Consider the following 27,140-nt stretch of genomic DNA (forward strand, 5'->3'; position numbering starts at 1 on the left):
CTTCCCAGACTGCTACAGAAAGCTTTCAACCCAGCTTTTTCCCACACTGGTACAAAGAGCCAGACAGCTCAGCTTCTTCCCTGTCTGCTACAAACAACAGACAGCCCAGCTTCTTTGCAGTCTGCTACAAAGAGTCAGAAAAGCCCAGCTTCTTCCCAGTGTGCTACAAAGTGCAAAGAGCCTAGCTTCTTCCCAGTCTGCTACATACAGCTAGACAGCTCAGTTTATTCCCAGCCTGCTACAAACAGCTAGAACAGCCCAGCTTCTTCCCAGTCTGCTACAAACAGTGAGACAGCCCAGCTTCTTCCCAGTCTGCTACAAACAGCAGACTTCCCAGTTTCTTGCCAGCCTGCTACAAACAGGCAGAACGGCCTAGCTTCTTCCCAGTCTGCTACAAAGGGCCAGACGGTCGAGCTTCTTCACAGTCTGCTACAAACAGCCAAGAAACCCAGCATCTTCCCAGTCTTCTACAAACAGACAGACAGCCCAGTTTCTTCCCAGCCTGCTACAAACAGGCAGAACTTCCCAGCTCCTTCCCAGTCATCTACAATCAGAGAGATCAGCCCAGCTTCTTCCCTGTGTGCTAGAAACATGCAGAACTGCCCAGCTTCTTCCCAGTGTGCCACAAACAGCAGACAGTCCCGCTTCTTCCCAGTCTGCTACAAATAGCCATAACAGCCCAGCTTCTTCCCAGTCTGCTACAAACAGCAGACAGCCAAGTTTTTCCCAGCCTGCTGCAAAAAGCAGTTAACCCAGCTTTTTCCCACGCTGGTACAAAGAGCCAGACAGTCCAGCTTCTTCCCAGTCTGCGACAAACAGCCAGACAGTCCAGCTACTTCCCAGTCTGCTACAAACAGCCAGAACAGCCCAGCTTCTTCTCTCTGTGCTACAAACAGCAGACAGCCTAGCTTCTTCACAGTCTGCTAGAAATTGCCAGAAAAGCCCAGCTTCTTCCCAGTCTGCTACAAACAGCCAAAGAGCCTGGCTTCTTCCCAGTCTGCTACAAACAGCAGACAGCCCAATTTCTTCCCAGCCTGCTACAAAGAGCAGACAGCCCAGCTTTTTCCCACTATTGTCCAAAGAGCCAGACAGCCCAGATTCTTCCCTGTCTGCTATAAACAACAGACAGCCCAGCTTCTTAGAAGTCTGCAACAAACAGGCAGAACAGCCCAGCTTCTTCCCTGTGTGCTAGAAACAGGCAGAACTGCCCAGCTTCTTCCCAGTGTGCCACAAGCAGCAGACAGTCCAGCTTCTTCCCAGTCTGCGACAAACAGCCAGACAGTCCAGCTACTTCCCAGTCTGCTACAAACAGCCAGAACAGCCCAGCTTCTTCTCTGTGTGCTACAAACAGCAGACAGCCTAGCTTCTTCACAGTCTGCTACAAATTGCCAGAAAAGCCCAGCTTCTTCCCAGTCTGCTACAAACAGCCAGACAGCCTTGATTCTACCCAGTCTGCCACAAACAACAGACAGCTCAGCTTCTTCCCAGTCAGCTACAAACAGCCAGACAGTCCAGCTTCTTCCCAGTCTGCTACAAACAGCCAGAACAGCCCAGCTTCTTCCCAGTCTGCTACAAACAGCAGACAGCCCAATTTCTTCCCAGCCTGCTACAAAGAGCAGACAGCCCAGCTTTTTCCCACTATAGTCCAAAGAGCCAGACAGCCCAGCTTCTTCCCTGTCTGCTATAAACAACAGACAGCCCAGCTTCTTAGAAGTCTGCAACAAACAGGCAGAACAGCCCAGCTTCTTCCCTGTGTGCTAGAAACAGGCAGAACTGCCCAGCTTCTTCCCAGTGTGCCACAAGCAGCAGACAGTCCAGCCTCTTCCCAGTCTGCTACAAATAGCCATAACAGCCCAGCTTCTTCCCAGTCTGCTACAAACAGCAGACAGCCTAGTTTTTCCTAGCCTGCTGCAAAAAGCAGTTAACCCAGCTTTTTCCCACGCTGGTACAAAGAGCCAGGCAGTCCAGCTTCTTCCCAGTCTGCGACAAACAGCCAGACAGTCCAGCTACTTCCCAGTCTGCTACAAACAGCCAGAACAGCCCAGCTTCTTCTCTGTGTGCTACAAACAGCAGACAGCCTAGCTTCTTCACAGTCTGCTAGAAATTGCCAGAAAAGCCCAGCTTCTTCCCAGTCTGTTACAAACAGCAGACAGCCCAATTTCTTCCCAGCCTGCTACAAAGAGCCAGACAGCCCAGCTTCTTCCCTGTCTGCTATAAACAACAGACAGCCCAGCTTCTTAGAAGTCTGCAACAAACAGGCAGAACAGCCCAGCTTCTTCCCAGTGTGCCACAAACAGCAGAGAGTCCAGCTTCTTCCCAGTCTGCTACAGCAGCCTGACACCCTAGCTTCTTCCTAGTCTGCTGCAAACAGCAGACAGCCTAGTGTCTTCCCAGACTGCTACAAAAAGCAGTCAACCCAGCTTTTTCCCACTCTGGTACAAAGAGCCAGACTGCCCAGCTTCTTCCCAGTCTGTTACAAACAACAGACAGCCCAGCTTCTTCCCAGTGTGCTACAAAGAGCAGACAGCCCAGCTTCTTCCCAGTCTGCTACAAAGGGCCAGACGGTCGAGCTTCTTCACAGTCTGCTACAAACAGCCAGAAAACCCAGCATCTTCCCAGTCTTCTACAAACAGACAGACAGCCCAGTTTCTTCCCAGCCTGCTACAAACAGGCAGAACTTCCCAGCTCCTTCCCAGTCATCTACAATCAGCCAGATCAGCCCAGCTTCTTCCCTGTCTGCTAGAAACAGTCAGAACTGCCCAGTTTCTTCCCAGTGTGCCACAAGCAGCAGACAGTCCAGCCTCTTCCCAGTCTGCTACAAATAGCCATAACAGCCCAGCTTCTTCCCAGTCTGCTACAAACAGCAGACAGCCTAGTTTTTCCCAGTCTGCTGCAAAAAGCAGTTAATCCAGCTTTTTCCCACTCTGGTACAAAGAGCCAGACAGTCCAGCTTCTTCCCAGTCTGCGACAAACAGCCAGACAGTCCAGCTACATCCCAGTCTGCTACAAACAGCAGAACAGCCCAGCTTCTTCTCAGTGTGCAACAAACAGCAGACAGCCCAGCTTTTTCCCAGTCAGCTACAAATTGCCAGAAAAGCCCAGCTTCTTCCCTGTCTGCTACAAACAGCCAGACAGCCTTGATTCTACCCAGTCTGCCACAAACAACAGACAGCTCAGCTTCTTCCCAGTCAGCTACAAACAGCCAGACAGTCCAGCTTCTTCCCAGTCTGCTACAAACAGCCAGAACAGCCCAGCTTCTTCCCAGTCTGCTACAAACCGCAGACAGCCCAGCTTCTTCCCAGTCTGCTACAGCAGCCTGACACCCTAGCTTCTTCCTAGTCTGCTGCAAACAGCAGACAGCCTAGTGTCTTCCCAGACTGCTACAAAAAGCAGTCAACCCAGCTTTTTCCCACTCTGGTACAAAGAGCCAGACTGCCCAGCTTCTTCCCAGTCTGTTACAAACAACAGACAGCCCAGCTTCTTCCCAGTGTGCTACAAACAGCCAGACAGCCCAGCTTCTTCCCTGTCTGCTACAAACAACAGACAGCCCAGCTTCTTCACAGTCTGCTACAAAGAGTCAGAAAAGCCCAGCTTCTTCCCAGTGTGCTACAAAGTGCAGATAGCCTAGCTTCTTCCCAGTCTGCTACATACAGCGAGACAGCTCAGTTTATTCCCAGCCTGCTACAAACAGCTAGAACAGCCCAGCTTCTTCCCAGTCTGCTACAAACAGCCAGACAGCCCGGCTTCTTCCCAGTCTGCTACAAACAGCCAGACAGCCCAGCTTCTTCCCAGTGTGCTACTAACAGCAGACAGCCCAGTTTCTTCCTTTTCTGCTACAAACAGCAGACAACTTGGTTTCTTCCCAGCATGCTACAAAAAGCAGACAATCCAGCTTTTTCCCACTCTGGTTCAAAGAGCCAGACAGCCGAACTTCTTCCCAGTCTGCTACAAACAGCCAGACAGTCCAGCTCCTTCCCAATCTGCTACAAACAGGCAGAAATGCCCAGCTTCTTCACAGTCAGCTACAGCCAGATCAGCCCAGCTTCTTCCCTATCAGCTACGAAAAGGCAGAACAGTCCAGCTTCTTCCCAGTCTGCTACAAATAGCCTGAACAGCCCAGCTTCTTCCCACTCTGCTACATCCAGCCAGACACCCTAGCTTCTTCCTAGTCTGCTACAAACAGCAGACAGCCTAGTTTCTTCCCAGCCTGCTACAAAAAGCAGTCAACCCAGCTTTTTCCCACTCTGGTACAAAGAGCCAGACTGCCCAGCTTCTTCCCAGTCTGTTACAAACAACAGACAGCCCAGCTTCTTCCCAGTGTGCTACAAAGAGCAGACAGCCCAGCTTCTTCCCAGTCTGCTACAAAGGGCCAGACGATCGAGCTTCTTCACAGTCTGCTACAAACAGCCAGAAAACCCAGCATCTTCCCTAACTTCTACAAACAGACAGACAGCCCAGTTTCTTCACAGTCTGCTACAAACGGCCAGAAAACCCAGCATCTTCCCTAACTTCTACAAACAGCAGACAGCCCAGCTTCTTCACAGTCTGCTACAAAAAGCAGACAGCCTAGTTTTTCCCAGCCTGCTGCAAAAAGCAGTTAACCCAGCTTTTTCCCACGCTGGTACAAAGAGCCAGACAGTCCAGCTTCTTCCCAGTCTGCGACAAACAGCCAGACATTCCAGCTACTTCCCAGTCTGCTACAAACAGCCAGAACAGCCCAGCTTCTTCTCTGTGTGCTACAAACAGCAGACAGCCTAGCTTCTTCACAGTCTGCTACAAATTGCCAGAAAAGCCCAGCTTCTTCCCTGTCTGCTATAAACAACAGACAGCCCAGCTTCTTAGAAGTCTGCAACAAACAGGCAGAACAGCCCAGCTTCTTCCTAGTGTGCCACAAACAGCAGAGAGTCCAGCTTCTTCCCAGTCTGCTACATACAGCTAGACAGCTCAGTTTATTCCCAGCCTGCTTCAAACAGCTAGAACAGCCCAGCTTCTTCCCAGTCTGCTACAAACAGTGAGACAGCCCAGCTTCTTCCCAGTCTGCTGCAAAGAGCAGACAGCCCAGTTTCTTCTCAGCCTGCTACAAACAGGCAGAATGGCCTAGCTTCTTCCCAGTCAGCTACCAACAGCCAGACAGTCCAGCTTCTTCCCAGTCTGCTACAAACAGCCAGAACAGCCCAGCTTCTTCCTTGTCTGCTACAAACCGCAGACAGCCCAGCTTCTTCCCAGTCTGCTACAAACAGCCAGAAACCCTAGCTTCTTCCTAGTCTGCTACAAACAGTAGACAGCCTAGTGTCTTCCCAGACTGCTACAGAAAGCTTTCAACCCAGCTTTTTCCCACACTGGTACAAAGAGCCAGACAGCTCAGCTTCTTCCCTGTCTGCTACAAACAACAGACAGCCCAGCTTCTTTGCAGTCTGCTACAAAGAGTCAGAAAAGCCCAGCTTCTTCCCAGTGTGCTACAAAGTGCAAAGAGCCTAGCTTCTTCCCAGTCTGCTACATACAGCTAGACAGCTCAGTTTATTCCCAGCCTGCTACAAACAGCTAGAACAGCCCAGCTTCTTCCCAGTCTGCTACAAACAGTGAGACAGCCCAGCTTCTTCCCAGTCTGCTACAAACAGCAGACTTCCCAGTTTCTTGCCAGCCTGCTACAAACAGGCAGAACGGCCTAGCTTCTTCCCAGTCTGCTACAAAGGGCCAGACGGTCGAGCTTCTTCACAGTCTGCTACAAACAGCCAGAAAAGCCAGCATCTTCCCAGTCTTCTACAAACAGACAGACAGCCCAGTTTCTTCCCAGCCTGCTACAAACAGGCAGAACTTCCCAGCTCCTTCCCAGTCATCTACAATCAGAGAGATCAGCCCAGCTTCTTCCCTGTGTGCTAGAAACATGCAGAACTGCCCAGCTTCTTCCCAGTGTGCCACAAACAGCAGACAGTCCCGCTTCTTCCCAGTCTGCTACAAATAGCCATAACAGCCCAGCTTCTTCCCAGTCTGCTACAAACAGCAGACAGCCAAGTTTTTCCCAGCCTGCTGCAAAAAGCAGTTAACCCAGCTTTTTCCCACTCTGGTACAAAGAGCCAGACAGTCCAGCTTCTTCCCAGTCTGCGACAAACAGCCAGACAGTCCAGCTACTTCCCAGTCTGCTACAAACAGCCAGAACAGCGCAGCTTCTTCTCTTTGTGCTACAAACAGCAGACAGCCTAGCTTCTTCACAGTCTGCTAGAAATTGCCAGAAAAGCCCAGCTTCTTCCCAGTCTGCTACAAACAGCCAAAGAGCCTGGCTTCTTCCCAGTCTGCTACAAACAGCAGACAGCCCAATTTCTTCCCAGCCTGCTACAAAGAGCAGACAGCCCAGCTTTTTCCCACTATAGTCCAAAGAGCCAGACAGCCCAGCTTCTTCCCTGTCTGCTATAAACAACAGACAGCCCAGCTTCTTAGAAGTCTGCAACAAACAGGCAGAACAGCCCAGCTTCTTCCCTGTGTGCTAGAAACAGGCAGAACTGCCCAGCTTCTTCCCAGTGTGCCACAAACAGCAGACAGTCCAGCTTCTTCCCAGTCTGCTACAAATAGCCATAATAGCCCAGCTTCTTCCCAGTCTGCTACAAACAGCAGACAGCCTAGTTTTTCCTAGCCTGCTGCAAAAAGCAGTTAACCCAGCTTTTTCCCACGCTGGTACAAAGAGCCAGACAGTCCAGCTTCTTCCCAGTCTGCGACAAACAGCCAGACAGTCCAGCTACTTCCCAGTCTGCTACAAACAGCCAGAACAGCCCAGCTTCTTCTCTGTGTGCTACAAACAGCAGACAGCCTAGCTTCTTCACAGTCTGCTACAAATTGCCAGAAAAGCCCAGCTTCTTCCCAGTCTGCTACAAACAGCAGACAGCCCAATTTCTTCCCAGCCTGCTACAAAGAGCCAGACAGCCCAGCTTCTTCCCTGTCTGCTATAAACAACAGACAGCCCAGCTTCTTAGAAGTCTGCAACAAACAGGCAGAACAGCCCAGCTTCTTCCCAGTGTGCCACAAACAGCAGAGAGTCCAGCTTCTTCCCAGTCTGCTACATACAGCTAGACAGCTCAGTTTATTCCCAGCCTGCTTCAAACAGCTAGAACAGCCCAGCTTCTTCCCAGTCTGCTACAAACAGCGAGACAGCCCAGCTTCTTCCCAGTCTGCTGCAAAGAGCAGACAGCCCAGTTTCTTCTCAGCCTGCTACAAACAGGCAGAATGGCCTAGCTTCTTCCCAGTCAGCTACAAACAGCCAGACAGTCCAGCTTCTTCCCAGTCTGCTACAAACAGCCAGAACAGCCCAGCTTCTTCCTTGTCTGCTACAAACCGCAGACAGCCCAGCTTCTTCCCAGTCTGCTACAAACAGCCAGACACCCTAGCTTCTTCCTAGTCTGCTACAAACAGCAGACAGCCTAGTATCTTCCTAGCAGTCAACCCAGCTTTTTCCCACGCTGGTACAAAGAGCCAGACAGCTCAGCTTCTTCCCTGTCTGCTACAAACAAAAGACAGCCCAGCTTCTTCGCAGTCTGCTACAAAGAGTCAGAAAAGCCCAGCTTCTTCCCAGTGTGCTACAAAGTGCAAAGAGCCTAGCTTCTTCCCAGTCTGCTGCATAAGGCTAGACAGCTCAGTTTATTCCCAGCCTGCTACAAACAGCTAGAACAGCCCAGCTTCTTCCCAGTCTGCTACAAATAGCCAGACAGCCCAGCTTCTTCCCAGTCTGCTACAAACAGCAGACTTCCCAGTTTCTTGCCAGCCTGCTACAAACAGGCAGAACGGCCTAGCTTCTTCCCAGTCTGCTACAAAGGGCCAGACGGTGGAGCTTCTTCACAGTCTGCTACAAACAGCCAGAAAACCCAGCATCTTCCCAGTCTTCTAAAAACAGACAGACAGCCCAGTTTCTTCCCAGCCTGCTACAAACAGGCAGAACTTCCCAGCTCCTTCCCAGTCATCTACAATCAGAGAGATCAGCCCAGCTTCTTCCCTGTGTGCTAGAAACAAGCAGAACTGCCCAGCTTCTTCCCAGTGTGCCACAAGCAGCAGACAGTCCCGCTTCTTCCCAGTCTGCTACAAATAGCCATAACAGCCCAGCTTCTTCCCAGTCTGCTACAAACAGCAGACAGCCAGGTTTTTCCCAGCCTGCTGCAAAAAGCAGTTAACCCAGCTTTTTCCCACTCTGGTACAAAGAGCCAGACAGTCCAACTTCTTCCCAGTCTGCGACAAACAGCCAGACAGTCCAGCTACTTCCCAGTCTGCTACAAACAGCCAGAACACACCAGCTTCTTCTCTGTGTGCTGCAAACAGCAGACAGCCTAGCTTCTTCACAGTCTGCTAGAAATTGCCAGAAAAGCCCAGCTTCTTCCCAGTCTGCTACAAACAGCCAAAGAGCCTGGCTTCTTCCCAGTCTGCTACAAACAGCAGACAGCCCAATTTCTTCCCAGCCTGCTACAAAGAGCAGACAGCCCAGCTTTTTCCCACTATAGTCCAAAGAGCCAGACAGCCCAGCTTCTTCCCAGCCTTCTACAAAAAGGCAAAACTTCCCAGCTCCTTCCCAGTCTGCTGCAAACAGCCAGATCAGCCCAGCTTCTTCCCTGTCTGCTAGAAACAGGCAGAACAGCCCAGCTTCTTCCCTGTGTGCCACAAACAGCAGACAGTCCAGCTTCTTCCCAGTCTGCTACAAATAGCCATAACAGCCCTGCTTCTTCCCAGTCTGCTACAAACAGCAGACAGCCTAGTTTTTCCCAGCCTGCTGCAAAAAGCAGTTAACCCAGCTTTTTCCCACTCTGGTACAAAGAGCCAGACAGTCCAGCTTCTTCCCAGTCTGCGACAAACAGCCAGACAGTCCAGCTACATCCCAGTCTGCTACAAACAGCAGAACAGCCCAGCTTCTTCTCAGTGTGCAACAAACAGCAGACAGCCCAGCTTTTTCCCAGTCAGCTACAAATTGCCAGAAAAGCCCAGCTTCTTCCCTGTCTGCTACAAACAGCCAGACAGCCTTGATTCTACCCAGTCTGCCACAAACAACAGACAGCTCAGCTTCTTCCCAGTCAGCTACAAACAGCCAGACAGTCCAGCTTCTTCCCAGTCTGCTACAAACAGCCAGAACAGCCCAGCTTCTTCCCAGTCTGCTACAAACCGCAGACAGCCCAGCTTCTTCCCAGTCTGCTACAGCAGCCTGACACCCTAGCTTCTTCCTAGTCTGCTGCAAACAGCAGACAGCCTAGTGTCTTCCAGACTGCTACAAAAAGCAGTCAACCCAGCTTTTTCCCACTCTGGTACAAAGAGCCAGACTGCCCAGCTTCTTCCCAGTCTGTTACAAACAACAGACAGCCCAGCTTCTTCCCAGTGTGCTACAAAGAGCAGACAGCCCAGCTTCTTCCCAGTCTGCTACAAAGGGCCGGACGGTCGAGCTTCTTCACAGTCTGCTACAAACAGCCAGAAAACCCAGCATCTTCCCAGTCTTCTACAAACAGACAGACAGCCCAGTTTCTTCCCAGCCTGCTACAAACAGGCAGAACTTCCCAGCTCCTTCCCAGTCATCTACAATCAGCCAGATCAGCCCAGCTTCTTCCCTGTGTGCTAGAAACAGGCAGAACTGCCCAGCTTCTTCCCAGTGTGCCACAAGCAGCAGACAGTCCAGCCTCTTCCCAGTCTGCTACAAATAGCCATAACAGCCCAGCTTCTTCCCAGTCTGCTACAAACAGCAGACAGCCTAGTTTTTCCTAGCCTGCTGCAAAAAGCAGTTAACCCAGCTTTTTCCCACGCTGGTACAAAGAGCCAGACAGTCCAGCTTCTTCCCAGTCTGCGACAAACAGCCAGACAGTCCAGCTACTTCCCAGTCTGCTACAAACAGCCAGAACAGCCCAGCTTCTTCTCTGTGTGCTACAAACAGCAGACAGCCTAGCTTCTTCACAGTCTGCTACAAATTGCCAGAAAAGCCCAGCTTCTTCCCAGTCTGCTACAAACAGCAGACAGCCCAATTTCTTCCCAGCCTGCTACAAAGAGCCAGACAGCCCAGCATCTTCCCTGTCTGCTATAAACAACAGACAGCCCAGCTTCTTAGAAGTCTGCAACAAACAGGCAGAACAGCCCAGCTTCTTCCCCGTGTGCCACAAACAGCAGAGAGTCCAGCTTCTTCCCAGTCTGCTACATACAGCTAGACAGCTCAGTTTATTCCCAGCCTGCTTCAAACAGCTAGAACAGCCCAGCTTCTTCCCAGTCTGCTACAAACAGCGAGACAGCCCAGCTTCTTCCCAGTCTGCTGCAAAGAGCAGACAGCCCAGTTTCTTCTCAGCCTGCTACAAACAGGCAGAATGGCCTAGCTTCTTCGCAGTCAGCTACAAACAGCCAGACAGTCCAGCTTCTTCCCAGTCTGCTACAAACAGCCAGAACAGCCCAGCTTCTTCCTTGTCTGCTACAAACCGCAGACAGCCCAGCTTCTTCCCAGTCTGCTACAAACAGCCAGAAACCCTAGCTTCTTCCTAGTCTGCTACAAACAGTAGACAGCCTAGTGTCTTCCCAGACTGCTACAGAAAGCTTTCAACCCAGCTTTTTCCCACACTGGTACAAAGAGCCAGACAGCTCAGCTTCTTCCCTGTCTGCTACAAACAACAGACAGCCCAGCTTCTTTGCAGTCTGCTACAAAGAGTCAGAAAAGCCCAGCTTCTTCCCAGTGTGCTACAAAGTGCAAAGAGCCTAGCTTCTTCCCAGTCTGCTACATACAGCTAGACAGCTCAGTTTATTCCCAGCCTGCTACAAACAGCTAGAACAGCCCAGCTTCTTCCCAGTCTGCTACAAACAGTGAGACAGCCCAGCTTCTTCCCAGTCTGCTACAAACAGCAGACTTCCCAGTTTCTTGCCAGCCTGCTACAAACAGGCAGAACGGCCTAGCTTCTTCCCAGTCTGCTACAAAGGGCCAGACGGTCGAGCTTCTTCACAGTCTGCTACAAACAGCCAGAAAAGCCAGCATCTTCCCAGTCTTCTACAAACAGACAGACAGCCCAGTTTCTTCCCAGCCTGCTACAAACAGGCAGAACTTCCCAGCTCCTTCCCAGTCATCTACAATCAGAGAGATCAGCCCAGGTTCTTCCCTGTGTGCTAGAAACATGCAGAACTGCCCAGCTTCTTCCCAGTGTGCCACAAACAGCAGACAGTCCCGCTTCTTCCCAGTCTGCTACAAATAGCCATAACAGCCCAGCTTCTTCCCAGTCTGCTACAAACAGCAGACAGCCAAGTTTTTCCCAGCCTGCTGCAAAAAGCAGTTAACCCAGCTTTTTCCCACTCTGGTACAAAGAGCCAGACAGTCCAGCTTCTTCCCAGTCTGCGACAAACAGCCAGACAGTCCAGCTACTTCCCAGTCTGCTACAAACAGCCAGAACAGCCCAGCTTCTTCTCTTTGTGCTACAAACAGCAGACAGCCTAGCTTCTTCACAGTCTGCTAGAAATTGCCAGAAAAGCCCAGCTTCTTCCCAGTCTGCTACAAACAGCCAAAGAGCCTGGCTTCTTCCCAGTCTGCTACAAACAGCAGACAGCCCAATTTCTTCCCAGCCTGCTACAAAGAGCAGACAGCCCAGCTTTTTCCCACTATAGTCCAAAGAGCCAGACAGCCCAGCTTCTTCCCTGTCTGCTATAAACAACAGACAGCCCAGCTTCTTAGAAGTCTGCAACAAACAGGCAGAACAGCCCAGCTTCTTCCCTGTGTGCTAGAAACAGGCAGAACTGCCCAGCTTCTTCCCAGTGTGCCACAAGCAGCAGACAGTCCAGCCTCTTCCCAGTCTGCTACAAATAGCCATAACAGCCCAGCTTCTTCCCAGTCTGCTACAAACAGCAGACAGCCTAGTTTTTCCTAGCCTGCTGCAAAAAGCAGTTAACCCAGCTTTTTCCCACGCTGGTACAAAGAGCCAGACAGTCCAGCTTCTTCCCAGTCTGCGACAAACAGCCAGACAGTCCAGCTACTTCCCAGTCTGCTACAAACAGCCAGAACAGCCCAGCTTCTTCTCTGTGTGCTACAAACAGCAGACAGCCTAGCTTCTTCACAGTCTGCTACAAATTGCCAGAAAAGCCCAGCTTCTTCCAGTCTGCTACAAACAGCAGACAGCCCAATTTCTTCCCAGCCTGCTACAAAGAGCCAGACAGCCCAGCTTCTTCCCTGTCTGCTATAAACAACAGACAGCCCAGCTTCTTAGAAGTCTGCAACAAACAGGCAGAACAGCCCAGCTTCTTCCCAGTGTGCCACAAACAGCAGAGAGTCCAGCTTCTTCCCAGTCTGCTACATACAGCTAGACAGCTCAGTTTATTCCCAGCCTGCTTCAAACAGCTAGAACAGCCCAGCTTCTTCCCAGTCTGCTACAAACAGCGAGACAGCCCAGCTTCTTCCCAGTCTGCTGCAAAGAGCAGACAGCCCAGTTTCTTCTCAGCCTGCTACAAACAGGCAGAATGGCCTAGCTTCTTCCCAGTCAGCTACAAACAGCCAGACAGTCCAGCTTCTTCCCAGTCTGCTACAAACAGCCAGAACAGCCCAGCTTCTTCCTTGTCTGCTACAAACCGCAGACAGCCCAGCTTCTTCCCAGTCTGCTACAAACAGCCAGACACCCTAGCTTCTTCCTAGTCTGCTACAAACAGCAGACAGCCTAGTATCTTCCCAGACTGCTACAGAAAGCAGTCAACCCAGCTTTTTCCCACGCTGGTACAAAGAGCCAGACAGCCCAGCTTCTTCGCAGTCTGCTACAAAGAGTCAGAAAAGCCCAGCTTCTTCCCAGTGTGCTACAAAGTGCAAAGAGTCTAGCTTCTTCCCAGTCTGCTACATACAGCTAGACAGCTCAGTTTATTCCCAGCCTGCTACAAACAGCTAGAACAGCCCAGCTTCTTCCCAGTCTGCTACAAATAGCCAGACAGCCCAGCTTCTTCCCAGTCTGCTACAAACAGCAGACTTCCCAGTTTCTTGCCAGCCTGCTACAAACAGGCAGAACGGCCTAGCTTCTTCCCAGTCTGCTACAAAGGGCCAGACGGTGGAGCTTCTTCACAGTCTGCTACAAACAGCCAGAAAACCCAGCATCTTCACAGTCTTCTAAAAACAGACAGACAGCCCAGTTTCTTCCCAGCCTGCTACAAACAGGCAGAACTTCCCAGCTCCTTCCCAGTCATCTACAATCAGAGAGATCAGCCCAGCTTCTTCCCTGTGTGCTCGAAACAGGCAGAACTGCCCAGCTTCTTCCCAGTGTGCCACAAGCAGCAGACAGTCCCGCTTCTTCCCAGTCTGCTACAAATAGCCATAACAGCCCAGCTTCTTCCCAGTCTGCTACAAACAGCAGACAGCCAGGTTTTTCCCAGCCTGCTGCAAAAAGCAGTTAACCCAGCTTTTTCCCACTCTGGTACAAAGAGCCAGACAGTCCAACTTCTTCCCAGTCTGCGACAAACAGCCAGACAGTCCAGCTACTTCCCAGTCTGCTACAAACAGCCAGAACAGCCCAGCTTCTGCCCTGTCTGCTATAAACAACAGACAGCCCAGCTTCTTAGAAGTCTGCAACAAACAGGCAGAACAGCCCAGCTTCTTCCCAGTGTGTTACAAAGAGAAGACAGCCCAGCTTCTTCCCAGTCTGCCACATACAGCTATTGAGCTCAGTTTATTCCCAGCCTGCTACAAACAGCTGGAACAGCCCAGCTTCTTCCCAGTCTGCAACAAACAGCAGACAGCCCAGTTTCTTCCCAGCCTGCTACAAACAGGCAGAATGGCCTAGCTTCTTCCCAGTCTGCTACAAAGGGCCAGACGGTCCAGCTTCTTCACAGTCTGCTACAAACAGGCAGAACTTCCCAGCTTCTTCCCAGTCATCTACAATCAGAGAGATCAGCCCAGCTTCTTCCCTGTGTGCTCGAAACAGGCAGAACTGCCCAGCTTCTTCCCAGTGTGCCACAAGCAGCAGACAGTCCCGCTTCTTCCCAGTCTGCTACAAATAGCCATAACAGCCCAGCTTCTTCCCAGTCTGCTACAAACAGCAGACAGCCAGGTTTTTCCCAGCCTGCTGCAAAAAGCAGTTAACCCAGCTTTTTCCCACTCTGGTACAAAGAGCCAGACAGTCCAACTTCTTCCCAGTCTGCGACAAACAGCCAGACAGTCCAGCTACTTCCCAGTCTGCTACAAACAGCCAGAACAGCCCAGCTTCTGCCCTGTCTGCTATAAACAACAGACAGCCCAGCTTCTTAGAAGTCTGCAACAAACAGGCAGAACAGCCCAGCTTCTTCCCAGTGTGTTACAAAGAGAAGACAGCCCAGCTTCTTCCCAGTCTGCCACATACAGCTATTGAGCTCAGTTTATTCCCAGCCTGCTACAAACAGCTGGAACAGCCCAGCTTCTTCCCAGTCTGCAACAAACAGCAGACAGCCCAGTTTCTTCCCAGCCTGCTACAAACAGGCAGAATGGCCTAGCTTCTTCCCAGTCTGCTACAAAGGGCCAGACGGTCCAGCTTCTTCACAGTCTGCTACAAACAGGCAGAACTTCCCAGCTTCTTCCCAGTCACCTACAAACAACCAGATCAGCCCAGCTTCTTCACAGTCTGCTACAAGTAGCCAGAAAACCCTGCATCTTCCCAGTCTTCTACAAAGAGACAGACAGCCCAGCATCTTCCAAGTCTCCTACAAACAGGCAGAACTTCCCAGCTCCTTCCCAGTCGTCTACAAACCGTCAGATCAGCCCAGCTTCTTCCCAGTCTGCTAGAAAGAGGCGGAACAGCCCAGCTTCTTCCCAGTGTGCCACAAACAGCAGAGAGTCCAGCTTCTTCCCAGTCTGCTACATACAGCTAGACAGCTCAGTTTATTCCCAGCCTGCTTCAAACAGCTAGAACAGCCCAGCTTCTTCCCAGTCTGCAACAAACAGCAGACAGCCCAGTTTCTTCCCAGCCTGCTACAAACAGGCAGAACGGCCTAGCTTCTTCCCAGTCTGCTACAAAGGGCCAGATGGTCCAGCTTCTTCACAGTCTGCTACAAACAGGCAGAACTTCCCAGCTTCTTCCCAGTCACCTACAAACAACCAGATCAGCCCAGCTTCTTCCCAGTCTGCTACAAACAGCAGACTTCCCAGTTTCTTGCCAGCCTGCTACAAACAGGCAGAACGGCCTAGCTTCTTCCCAGTCTGCTACAAAGGGCCAGACGGTCGAGCTTCTTCACAGTCTGCTACAAACAGCCAGAAAACCCAGCAATTTCCCAGTCTTCTACAAACAGACAGACAGCTCAGTTTATTCCCAGCCTGCTACAAACAGCTGGAACAGCCCAGCTTCTTCCCAGTCTGCTACAAACAGCAGACAGCCCAGTTTCTTCCCAGCCTGCTACAAACAGGCAGAACGGCCTAGCTTCTTCCCAGTCTGCTACAAAGGGCCAGACAGTCCTGCTTCTTCACAGTCTGCTACAAACAGGCAGAACTTCCCAGCTTCTTCCCAGTCACCTACAAACAACCAGATCAGCCCAGCTTCTTCACAGTCTGCTACAAATTGCCAGAAAACCCTGCATCTTCCCAGTCTTCTACAAAGAGACAGACAGCCCAGCCTCTTCCAAGTCTCCTACAAACAGGCAGAACTTCCCAGCTCCTTCCCAGTCATCTACAAACCGTCAGATCAGCCCAGCTTCTTCCCAGACTGCTAGAAAGAGGCAGAACAGCCCAGCTTCTTCCCAGTGTGCCAATAAACAGCAGAGAGTCCAGCTTCTTCCCAGTCTGCTACATACAGCTAGACAGCTCAGTTTATTCCCAGCCTGCTTCAAACAGCTAGAACAGCCCAGCTTCTTCCCAGTCTGCTACAAACAGTGAGACAGCCCAGCTTCTTCCCAGTCTGCTGCAAAGAGCAGACAGCCCAGTTTCTTCTCAGCCTGCTACAAACAGGCAGAACGGCCTAGCTTCTTCCCAGTCTGCTACAAAGGGCCAGACGGTTGAGCTTCTTCACAGTCTGCTACAAACAGCCAGAAAACCCAGCATCTTCCCAGTCTTCTGCAACGAGACAGACAGCCCAGCTTCTTCCCAGCCTTCTACAAACAGGCAAAACTTCATAGTTCCTTCCCAGTCTGCTGCAAACAGCCAGATCAGCCCAGCTTCTTCCCTGTATGCTAGAAACAGGCAGAACAGCCCAGCTTCTTCCCTGTGTGCCACAAACAGCAGACAGTCCAGCTTCTTCCCAGTCTGCTACAAATAGCCATAACAGCCCTGCTTCTTCCCAGTCTGCTACAAACAGCAGACAGCCTAGTTTTTCCCAGCCTGCTGCAAAAAGCAGTTAACCCAGCTTTTTCCCACTCTGGTACAAAGAGCCAGACAGTCCAGCTTCTTCCCAGTCTGCGACATACAGCCAGACAGTCCAGCTACATCCCAGTCTGCTACAAACAGCAGAACAGCCCCGCTTCTTCTCAGTGTGCAACAAACAGCAGACAGCCCAGCTTCTTCCCAGTCTGCTACAAATTGCCAGAAAAGCCCAGCTTCTTCCCAGTCTGCTACAAACAGCCAGACAGCCTAGCTTCTTCCCAGTCTGCTACAAACAGCAGACAGCACAATTTCTTCCCAGCCTGCTACTTAGAGCAGACAGCCCAGCTTTTTCCCACTCTAGTCCAAAAAGCCAGACAGCTCAGCTTCTTCCCTGTCTGCTACAAACAGGCAGAACTTCCCAGCTTCTTCCCAGTGTGCTACTAACAGCAGACAGCCCATTTTCTTCCTTTTCTGCTACAAACAGCAGACAACTTGGTTTCTTCCCAGCATGCTACAAAAAGCATACAACCCAGCTTTTTCCCACTCTGGTTCAAAGAGCCAGATAGCCGAGCTTCTTCCCAGTCTGCGACAAACAGCCAGACAGTCCAGCTACATCCCAGTCTGTTACAAACAGCAGAACAGCCCAGCTTCTTCTCAGTGTTCAACAAACAGCAGACAGCCCAGCTTCTTCCCAGTCTGCTACAAATTGCCAGAAAAGCCCAGCTTCTTCCCAGTCTGCTACAAACAGCCAGACAGCCTAGCTTCTTCCCAGTCTGCTACAAACAGCAGGCAGCACAATTTCTTCCCAGCCTGCTACTTAGAGCAGACAGCCCAGCTTTTTCCCACTCTAGTCCAAAGAGCCAGACAGCTCAGCTTCTTCACAGTGTGCTACAAACAGCAGACAGTCCATCTTCTTCCCAGTCTGCTACAAACAGCCAGACAGCCTTGATTCTACCCAGTCTGCCACAAACAACAGACAGCTCAGCTTCTTTCCAGTCAGCTACAAACAGCCAGACCGTCCAGCTTCTTCCCAGTCTGCTACAAACAGCCAGAACAGCCCAGCTTCTTCCCAGTCTGCTACAAACCGCAGACAGCCCAGCTTCTTCCCAGTCTGCTACAAATTGACAGAACAGCCCAGCTTCTTCCCAGTATGCTACAAACAGCAGACAGCCCAATTTCTTCCCAGCCTGCTACAAAGAGCAGACAGCCCAGCTTCTTCCCAGTCTGCTACATTCAGCTAGACAGCCCAGTTTATTCAAAGCCTGCTACAAGCATCTAGAACAGCCCAGCTTCTTCCCAGCCTGCTACAAACAGCCAGACTGCTCAGTTTCTTCCCAGCCTTCTACAAACAGGCAGAACGTCCCAGCTTCTTCCCAGTCTGCTACAAAGTGCAAGACGGCCCAGCTTCTTCTCTATCTGCTACAAACAGCCAGAACAGCCTAGCTTCTTCCCAATCTGCTACAAACAGGCAGAACTGCCCAGCTTCTTCCCAGTCAGCTCCAGCCAGATCAGCTCAGCTTCTTCCCTGTCTACTACAAACAGGCAGAACAGCCCAGCTTCTTCCCAGTGTGCTACTAACAGCAGACAGTCCAGCTTCTTCCCAGTCTGCTACAAATAGCCATAACAGCCCAGCTTCTTCCCAGTCTGCTACAAACAGCAGACAGCCAGGTTTTTCCCAGCCTGCTGCAAAAAGCAGTTAACCCAGCTTTTTCCCACTCTGGTACAAAGAGCCAGACAGTCCAACTTCTTCCCAGTCTGCGACAAACAGCCAGACAGTCCAGCTACTTCCCAGTCTGCTACAAACAGCCAGAACAGCCCAGCTTCTGCCCTGTCTGCTATAAACAACAGACAGCCCAGCTTCTTAGAAGTCTGCAACAAACAGGCAGAACAGCCCAGCTTCTTCCCAGTGTGTTACAAAGAGAAGACAGCCCAGCTTCTTCCCAGTCTGCCACATACAGCTATTGAGCTCAGTTTATTCCCAGCCTGCTACAAACAGCTGGAACAGCCCAGCTTCTTCCCAGTCTGCAACAAACAGCAGACAGCCCAGTTTCTTCCCAGCCTGCTACAAACAGGCAGAATGGCCTAGCTTCTTCCCAGTCTGCTACAAAGGGCCAGACGGTCCAGCTTCTTCACAGTCTGCTACAAACAGGCAGAACTTCCCAGCTTCTTCCCAGTCACCTACAAACAACCAGATCAGCCCAGCTTCTTCACAGTCTGCTACAAATAGCCAGAAAACCCTGCATCTTCCCAGTCTTCTACAAAGAGACAGACAGCCCAGCATCTTCCAAGTCTCCTACAAACAGGCAGAACTTCCCAGCTCCTTCCCAGTCGTCTACAAACCGTCAGATCAGCCCAGCTTCTTCCCAGTCTGCTAGAAAGAGGCGGAACAGCCCAGCTTCTTCCCAGTGTGCCACAAACAGCAGAGAGTCCAGCTTCTTCCCAGTCTGCTACATACAGCTAGACAGCTCAGTTTATTCCCAGCCTGCTTCAAACAGCTAGAACAGCCCAGCTTCTTCCCAGTCTGCAACAAACAGCAGACAGCCCAGTTTCTTCCCAGCCTGCTACAAACAGGCAGAACGGCCTAGCTTCTTCCCAGTCTGCTACAAAGGGCCAGATGGTCCAGCTTCTTCACAGTCTGCTACAAACAGGCAGAACTTCCCAGCTTCTTCCCAGTCACCTACAAACAACCAGATCAGCCCAGCTTCTTCCCAGTCTGCTACAAACAGCAGACTTCCCAGTTTCTTGCCAGCCTGCTACAAACAGGCAGAACGGCCTAGCTTCTTCCCAGTCTGCTACAAAGGGCCAGACGGTCGAGCTTCTTCACAGTCTGCTACAAACAGCCAGAAAACCCAGCAATTTCCCAGTCTTCTACAAACAGACAGACAGCTCAGTTTATTCCCAGCCTGCTACAAACAGCTGGAACAGCCCAGCTTCTTCCCAGTCTGCTACAAACAGGCAGAACGGCCTAGCTTCTTCCCAGTCTGCTACAAAGGGCCAGACAGTCCTGCTTCTTCACAGTCTGCTACAAACAGGCAGAACTTCCCAGCTTCTTCCCAGTCACCTACAAACAACCAGATCAGCCCAGCTTCTTCACAGTCTGCTACAAATTGCCAGAAAACCCTGCATCTTCCCAGTCTTCTACAAAGAGACAGACAGCCCAGCCTCTTCCAAGTCTCCTACAAACAGGCAGAACTTCCCAGCTCCTTCCCAGTCATCTACAAACCGTCAGATCAGCCCAGCTTCTTCCCAGTCTGCTAGAAAGAGGCAGAACAGCCCAGCTTCTTCCCAGTGTGCCAATAAACAGCAGAGAGTCCAGCTTCTTCCCAGTCTGCTACATACAGCTAGACAGCTCAGTTTATTCCCAGCCTGCTTCAAACAGCTAGAACAGCCCAGCTTCTTCCCAGTCTGCTACAAACAGTGAGACAGCCCAGCTTCTTCCCAGTCTGCTGCAAAGAGCAGACAGCCCAGTTTCTTCTCAGCCTGCTACAAACAGGCAGAACGGCCTAGCTTCTTCCCAGTCTGCTACAAAGGGCCAGACGGTTGAGCTTCTTCACAGTCTGCTACAAACAGCCAGAAAACCCAGCATCTTCCCAGTCTTCTGCAACGAGACAGACAGCCCAGCTTCTTCCCAGCCTTCTACAAACAGGCAAAACTTCATAGTTCCTTCCCAGTCTGCTGCAAACAGCCAGATCAGCCCAGCTTCTTCCCTGTATGCTAGAAACAGGCAGAACAGCCCAGCTTCTTCCCTGTGTGCCACAAACAGCAGACAGTCCAGCTTCTTCCCAGTCTGCTACAAATAGCCATAACAGCCCTGCTTCTTCCCAGTCTGCTACAAACAGCAGACAGCCTAGTTTTTCCCAGCCTGCTGCAAAAAGCAGTTAACCCAGCTTTTTCCCACTCTGGTACAAAGAGCCAGACAGTCCAGCTTCTTCCCAGTCTGCGACATACAGCCAGACAGTCCAGCTACATCCCAGTCTGCTACAAACAGCAGAACAGCCCCGCTTCTTCTCAGTGTGCAACAAACAGCAGACAGCCCAGCTTCTTCCCAGTCTGCTACAAATTGCCAGAAAAGCCCAGCTTCTTCCCAGTCTGCTACAAACAGCCAGACAGCCTAGCTTCTTCCCAGTCTGCTACAAACAGCAGACAGCACAATTTCTTCCCAGCCTGCTACTTAGAGCAGACAGCCCAGCTTTTTCCCACTCTAGTCCAAAAAGCCAGACAGCTCAGCTTCTTCCCTGTCTGCTACAAACAGGCAGAACTTCCCAGCTTCTTCCCAGTGTGCTACTAACAGCAGACAGCCCATTTTCTTCCTTTTCTGCTACAAACAGCAGATAACTTGGTTTCTTCCCAGCATGCTACAAAAAGCATACAACCCAGCTTTTTCCCACTCTGGTTCAAAGAGCCAGATAGCCGAGCTTCTTCCCAATCTGCGACAAACAGCCAGACAGTCCAGCTACATCCCAGTCTGTTACAAACAGCAGAACAGCCCAGCTTCTTCTCAGTGTTCAACAAACAGCAGACAGCCCAGCTTCTTCCCAGTCTGCTACAAATTGCCAGAAAAGCCCAGCTTCTTCCCAGTCTGCTACAAACAGCCAGACAGCCTAGCTTCTTCCCAGTCTGCTACAAACAGCAGGCAGCACAATTTCTTCCCAGCCTGCTACTTAGAGCAGACAGCCCAGCTTTTTCCCACTCTAGTCCAAAGAGCCAGACAGCTCAGCTTCTTCACAGTGTGCTACAAACAGCAGACAGTCCATCTTCTTCCCAGTCTGCTACAAACAGCCAGACAGCCTTGATTCTACCCAGTCTGCCACAAACAACAGACAGCTCAGCTTCTTTCCAGTCAGCTACAAACAGCCAGACCGTCCAGCTTCTTCCCAGTCTGCTACAAACAGCCAGAACAGCCCAGCTTCTTCCCAGTCTGCTACAAACCGCAGACAGCCCAGCTTCTTCCCAGTCTGCTACAAATTGACAGAACAGCCCAGCTTCTTCCCAGTATGCTACAAACAGCAGACAGCCCAATTTCTTCCCAGCCTGCTACAAAGAGCAGACAGCCCAGCTTCTTCCCAGTCTGCTACATTCAGCTAGACAGCCCAGTTTATTCAAAGCCTGCTACAAGCATCTAGAACAGCCCAGCTTCTTCCCAGCCTGCTACAAACAGCCAGACTGCTCAGTTTCTTCCCAGCCTTCTACAAACAGGCAGAACGTCCCAGCTTCTTCCCAGTCTGCTACAAAGTGCAAGACGGCCCAGCTTCTTCTCTATCTGCTACAAACAGCCAGAACAGCCTAGCTTCTTCCCAATCTGCTACAAACAGGCAGAACTGCCCAGCTTCTTCCCAGTCAGCTCCAGCCAGATCAGCTCAGCTTCTTCCCTGTCTACTACAAACAGGCAGAACAGCCCAGCTTCTTCCCAGTGTGCTACTAACAGCAGACAGCCCAGTTTCTTCCTTTTCTGCTACAAATTGCCAGAAAAGCCCAGCTTCTTCCCAGTCTGCTACAAACAGCCAGATAGCCTAGCTTCTTCCTAGTCTGCTACTTAGAGCAGACAGCCCAGCTTTTTCCCTGTCTGCTACAAACAGGCAGAACTTCCCAGCTTCTTCCCAGTCTGCTACAAACAGCCAGATCAGCCCAGCTCCTTCCCTGTTGCTAGAAACAGGCAGAACAGCCCAGCTTCTTCCCAGTGTGCCTCAAACAGCCAGAACATCCCAGCTTCTTCCCCGTCTGCTACAAACAGCGAGACAGCCTAGATTCTACCCAGTCTGCTACAAAAAGCAGTCAACGCAGCTTTTTCCCAATCTGGTACAAAGCGCCAGAGAGTCCATCTTCTTACCAGTCTGCTACAAACAGCCAGACAGTCCAGCTTCTTCCCAATCTGCTACAAACAGCCAGAACAGCCCAGCCTCTTCTCAGTGTGCTACCAACCGCAGACAGCCCAGCTTCTTCCCAGTCTGCTACAAATTGCCAGAAAAGCCCAATTTCTTCCTAGTCTGCTACAAACTGCCAGACAGCTTAACTTCTTCCCAGTCTGCTACAAACTGCCAGACTGCTTAACTTCTTCCCAGTATGCTACAAACTGCCAGACTGCTTAACTTCTTCCCAGTCTGCTACAAACAGCAGACAGCCCAATTTCTTCCCAGCCTGCTACAAAGAGCAGACAGCCCAGCTTCTTCCCAGTCTGCTACATTAAGCTAGATAGCCCAGTTTATTCCCAGCCTGCTACAAACAGCTAGAACAGCCCAGCTTCTTCCCAGTCATCTACAAACAGCAGACAGCCCAGTTTGTTCCCAGCCTGCTAGAAACAGGTAGAACGGCCCAGCTTCTTCCCAGTCATCTCCAAACTTCTAGAGCAGCCCAGCTTCTTCCCTATCTGCTACAAACAGCCTGAACAGCCCAGCTTCTTCCCAGTGTGCTACACACAGCCAGACAGCCCAGCCTCTTCCCAGTCTGCTACAAACAGCATACAGCCCAATTTCTTGCCAGGCTGCTACAATGGGCCAGACAGCCCAGCTTCTTCCCAATCTGCTAAAAACAGCCAGAACAGCCTAGCTTCTTCCCAGTCTGCTACAAACAGGCAGAACAGCCCAGCTCCTTTCCAGTCAGCTACAAACAGCCAGATCAGCCCAGCTTCTTCCCAGTCTGCTACAAACAGCAGAACAGCCCAGCTTCTTCACAGTGTGCTACAAACAGCAGACAGTCCAGCTTCTTCCCAGTCTGCTACAAACAGCCAGACAGCCTTGATTCTACCCAGTCTGCCACAAACAACAGACAGCTCAGCTTCTTCCCAGTCAGCTACAAACAGCCAGACCGTCCAGCTTCTTCCCAGTCTGCTACAAACAGCCAGAACAGCCCAGCTTCTTCCCAGTCTGCTACAAACCGCAGACAGCCCAGCTTCTTCCCAGTCTGCTACAAATTGACAGAACAGCCCAGCTTCTTCCCAGTATGCTACAAACAGCAGGCAGCCCAATTTCTTCCCAGCCTGCTACAAAGAGCAGACAGCCCAGCTTCTTCCCAGTCTGCTACATTCAGCTAGACAGCCCAGTTTATTCAAAGCCTGCTGCAAGCATCTAGAACAGCCCAGCTTCTTCCCAGCCTGCTACAAACAGCCAGACAGCTCAGTTTCTTCCCAGCCTTCTACAAACGGACAGAACGGCCCAGCTTCTTCCCAGTCTGCTACAAAGTGCGAGACGGCCCAGCTTCTTCTCTATCTGCTACAAACAGCCAGAACAGCCTAGCTTCTTCCCAATCTGCTACAAACAGGCAGAACTGCCCAGCTTCTTCCCAGTCAGCTCCAGCCAGATCAGCTCAGCTTCTTCCCTGTCTACTACAAACAGGCAGAACAGCCCAGCTTCTTCCCAGTGTGCTACTAACAGCAGACAGCCCAGTTTCTTCCTTTTCTGCTACAAACAGCAGACAACTTGGTTTCTTCCCAGCATGCTACAAAAAGCAGACAACCCAGCTTTTTCCCACTCTGGTTCAAAGAGCCAGACAGCCGATCTTCTTCCCAGTCTGCTACAAACAGCCAGACAGTCCAGCTCCTTCCCAATCTGCTACAAACAGGCAGAAATGCCCAGCTTCTTCACAGTCAGCTACAGCCAGATCAGCCCAGCTTCTTCCCTATCAGCTACGAAAAGGCAGAACAGTCCAGCTTCTTCCCAGTCTGCTACAAATAGCCTGAACAGCCCAGCTTCTTCCCAGTCTGCTACATCCAGCCAGACACCCTAGCTTCTTCCTAGTCTGCTAGAAACAGCAGACAGCCTAGTTTCTTCCCAGCCTGCTACAAAAAGCAGTCAACCCAGCTTTTTCCCACTCTGGTACAAAGAGCCAGACTGCCCAGCTTCTTCCCAGTCTGTTACAAACAACAGACAGCCCAGCTTCTTCCCAGTCTGCTACATACAGCTAGAACAGCCCAGCTTCTTCCCAGTCTGCTACAAACAGCCAGACAGCCCAGCTTATTCCCAGTCTGCTACAAACAGCAGACAGCCCAGTTTCTTCCCAGCCTGCTACAAACAGGCAGAACGGCCAACTTCTTCCCAGTCTGCTACAAAGGGCCAGACAGTTGAGTTTCTTCACAGTCTGCTACAAACAGCCAGAAAACCCAGCATCTTCCCAGTGTTCTACAAAGAGACAGACAGCCCAGCTTCTTCCCAGCCTGCTACAAACAGGCAGAACGTCCCAGCTCCTTCCAAGTTTTCTAAAAACAGCCAGATCAGCCCAGCTTCTTCCCTGTCTGCTAGAAACAGGCAGAACAGCCCAGCTTCTTCCCAGTGTGCCACAAACAGCAGACAGTCCAGCTTCTTCCCAGTCTGCTACAAATAGCCATAATAGCCCAGCTTCTTCCCAGTCTGCTACAAACAGCAGACAGCCTAGTTTTTCCTAGCCTGCTGCAAAAAGCAGTCAACCCAGCTTTTTCCCACTCTGGTACAAACAGCCAGACAGTCCAGCTTCTTCTCAGTGTGCGACAAACAGCCAGACAGTCCAGCTACTTCCCATTCTGCTACAAACAGCCAGAACAGCCCCGCTTCTTCTCTGTGTGCTACAAACAGCAGACAGCCCAGCTTCTTCCCAGTCTGCTACAAACAGCCAGACACCCTAGCTTCTTCCCAGTCTGCTACAAATTGGCAGAAAAGCCCAGCTTCTTCCCAGTCTGCTACAAACAGCCAGACAGCCTAGCTTCTTCCCAGCCTGCTAGAAACAGGCAGAACGGCCTAGCTTCTTCCCAGTCTGCTACAATCACCAGACGGCCCAGCTTCTTCCCGGTCTGCTACAAACAGCCAGAAAACACAGCTTCTTCCCTGTCTGCTACAAACAGCCAGACAGTCCAAATTCTTCCCCGTCTGCTACAAACAGCCATAACAGCCCAGCTTCTTCCCAGTCAGATCCAAACTGCCAGACAGCCTATCTTCTTCCTAGTCTGCTACAAACAGCCAGATTGTCCAACTTCTTCACAGTCTGCTACAAACAGCAGACAGCACAGTTTCCTCCCAGCCTGCTGCAAAGAGCAGACAGCCCAGTTTCTTCTCAGCCTGCTACAAACAGGCAGAATGGCCTAGCTTCTTCCCAGTCAGCTACAAACAGCCAGACAGTCCAGCTTCTTCCCAGTCTGCTACAAACAGCCAGAACAGCCCAGCTTCTTCCTTGTCTGCTACAAACCGCAGACAGCCCAGCTTCTTCCCAGTCTTCTACAAACAGCCAGACACCCTAGCTTCTTCCTAGTCTGCTACAAACTGCAGACAACCTAGTGTCTTCCCAGACTGCTACAGAAAGCAGTCAACCCAACTTTTTCCCACGCTGGTACAAAGAGCCAGACAGCTCAGCTTCTTCCCAGTCTGCTACAAACAACAGACAGCCCAGCTTCTTCGCAGTCTGCTACAAAGAGTCAGAAAAGCCCAGCTTCTTCCCAGTGTGCTACAAAGTGCAGAGAGCCTTGCTTCTTCCCAGTCTGCTACATACAGCTAGACAGCTCAGTTTATTCCCAGCCTGCTTCAAACAGCTAGAACAGCCCAGCTTCTTCCTAGTCTGCTACGAACAGCGAGACAGCCCAGCTTCTTCCCAGTCTGCTGCAAAGAGCAGACAGCCCAGTTTCTTCTCAGCCTGCTACAAACAGGCAGAACGGCCTAGCTTCTTCCCAGTCAGCTACAAACAGCCAGACAGTCCAGCTTCTTCCTTGTCTGCTACAAACCGCAGACAGCCCAGCTTCTTCCCAGTCTTCTACAAACAGCCAGACACCCTAGCTTCTTCCTAGTCTGCTACAAACAGCAGACAGCCTAGTGTCTTCCCAGACTGCTACAGAAAGCAGTCAACCCAGCTTTTTCCCACGCTGGCACAAAGAGCCAGACAGCTCAGCTTCTTCCCTGTCTGCTACAAACAACAGACAGCCCAGCTTCTTCGCAGTCTGCTACAAACAGCAGACTTCCCAGTTTCTTGCTAGCCTGCTACAAACAGGCAGAACGGCCTAGCTTCTTCCCAGTCTGCTACAAAGGGCCAGACGGTCGAGCTTCTTCACAGTCTGCTACAAACAGCCAGAAAACCCAGCATCTTCCCTATCTTCTACAAACAGACAGACAGCCCAGTTTCTTCCCAGCCTGCTACAAACAGGCAGAACTTCCCAGCTGCTTCCCAGTCGTCTACAATCAGAGAGATCAGCCCAGCTTCTTCCCTGTGTGCTAGAAACAGGCAGAACTGCCCAGCTTCTTCCCAGTGTGCCACAAGCAGCAGACAGTCCCGCTTCTTCCCAGTCTGCTATAAATAGCCATAACAGCCCAGCTTCTTCCCAGTCTGCTACAAACAGCAGACAGCCAAGTTTTTCCCAGCCTGCTGCAAAAAGCAGTTAACCCTGCTAGAAACAGGCAGAATGGCCTAGCTTCTTCCCAGTCTGCTACAATCACCAGACGGCCCAGCTTCTTCCCGGTCTGCTACAAACAGCCAGAAAACCCAGCTTCTTCCCTGTCTGCTACAAACAGCCAGACAGTCCAAATTCTTCCCCGTCTGCTACAAACAGCCATAACAGCCCAGCTTCTTCCCAGTCAGATCCGAACTGCCAGACAGCCTATCTTCTTCCTAGTCTGCTACAAACAGCCAGATTGTCCAACTTCTTCACATTCTGCTACAAACAGCAGACAGCACAGTTTCCTCCCAGCCTGCTACAAACAGCTAGAAGAGCCCAGCTTCTTCCCAGTGTGCTACAACAGCCAGACAGCCCAGGTTCTTCCCAGTCTGCTACAAACAGTGTAGTTTCTTCCCAGTCCTCTTCAAACAGGCAGACAGCCTAGCTTCTTCCCAGTCTGCTACAAACAACAGACATCCCAATTTTTTCCCAGCCTGATACAAAGAGCAGACAACCCAGCATCTTCCCAGTCTGCTACAAATAGCCAGAACAGCCCAGCTTCTTCCCAGTCTGCTACAAACAGCAGACAGCCCAGTTTCTTCCCAGCCA

This window comes from Carcharodon carcharias, chromosome 4 (assembly GCF_017639515.1).
Source record: "Carcharodon carcharias isolate sCarCar2 chromosome 4, sCarCar2.pri, whole genome shotgun sequence".
In the NCBI taxonomy this organism is placed as follows: domain Eukaryota; kingdom Metazoa; phylum Chordata; class Chondrichthyes; order Lamniformes; family Lamnidae; genus Carcharodon; species Carcharodon carcharias.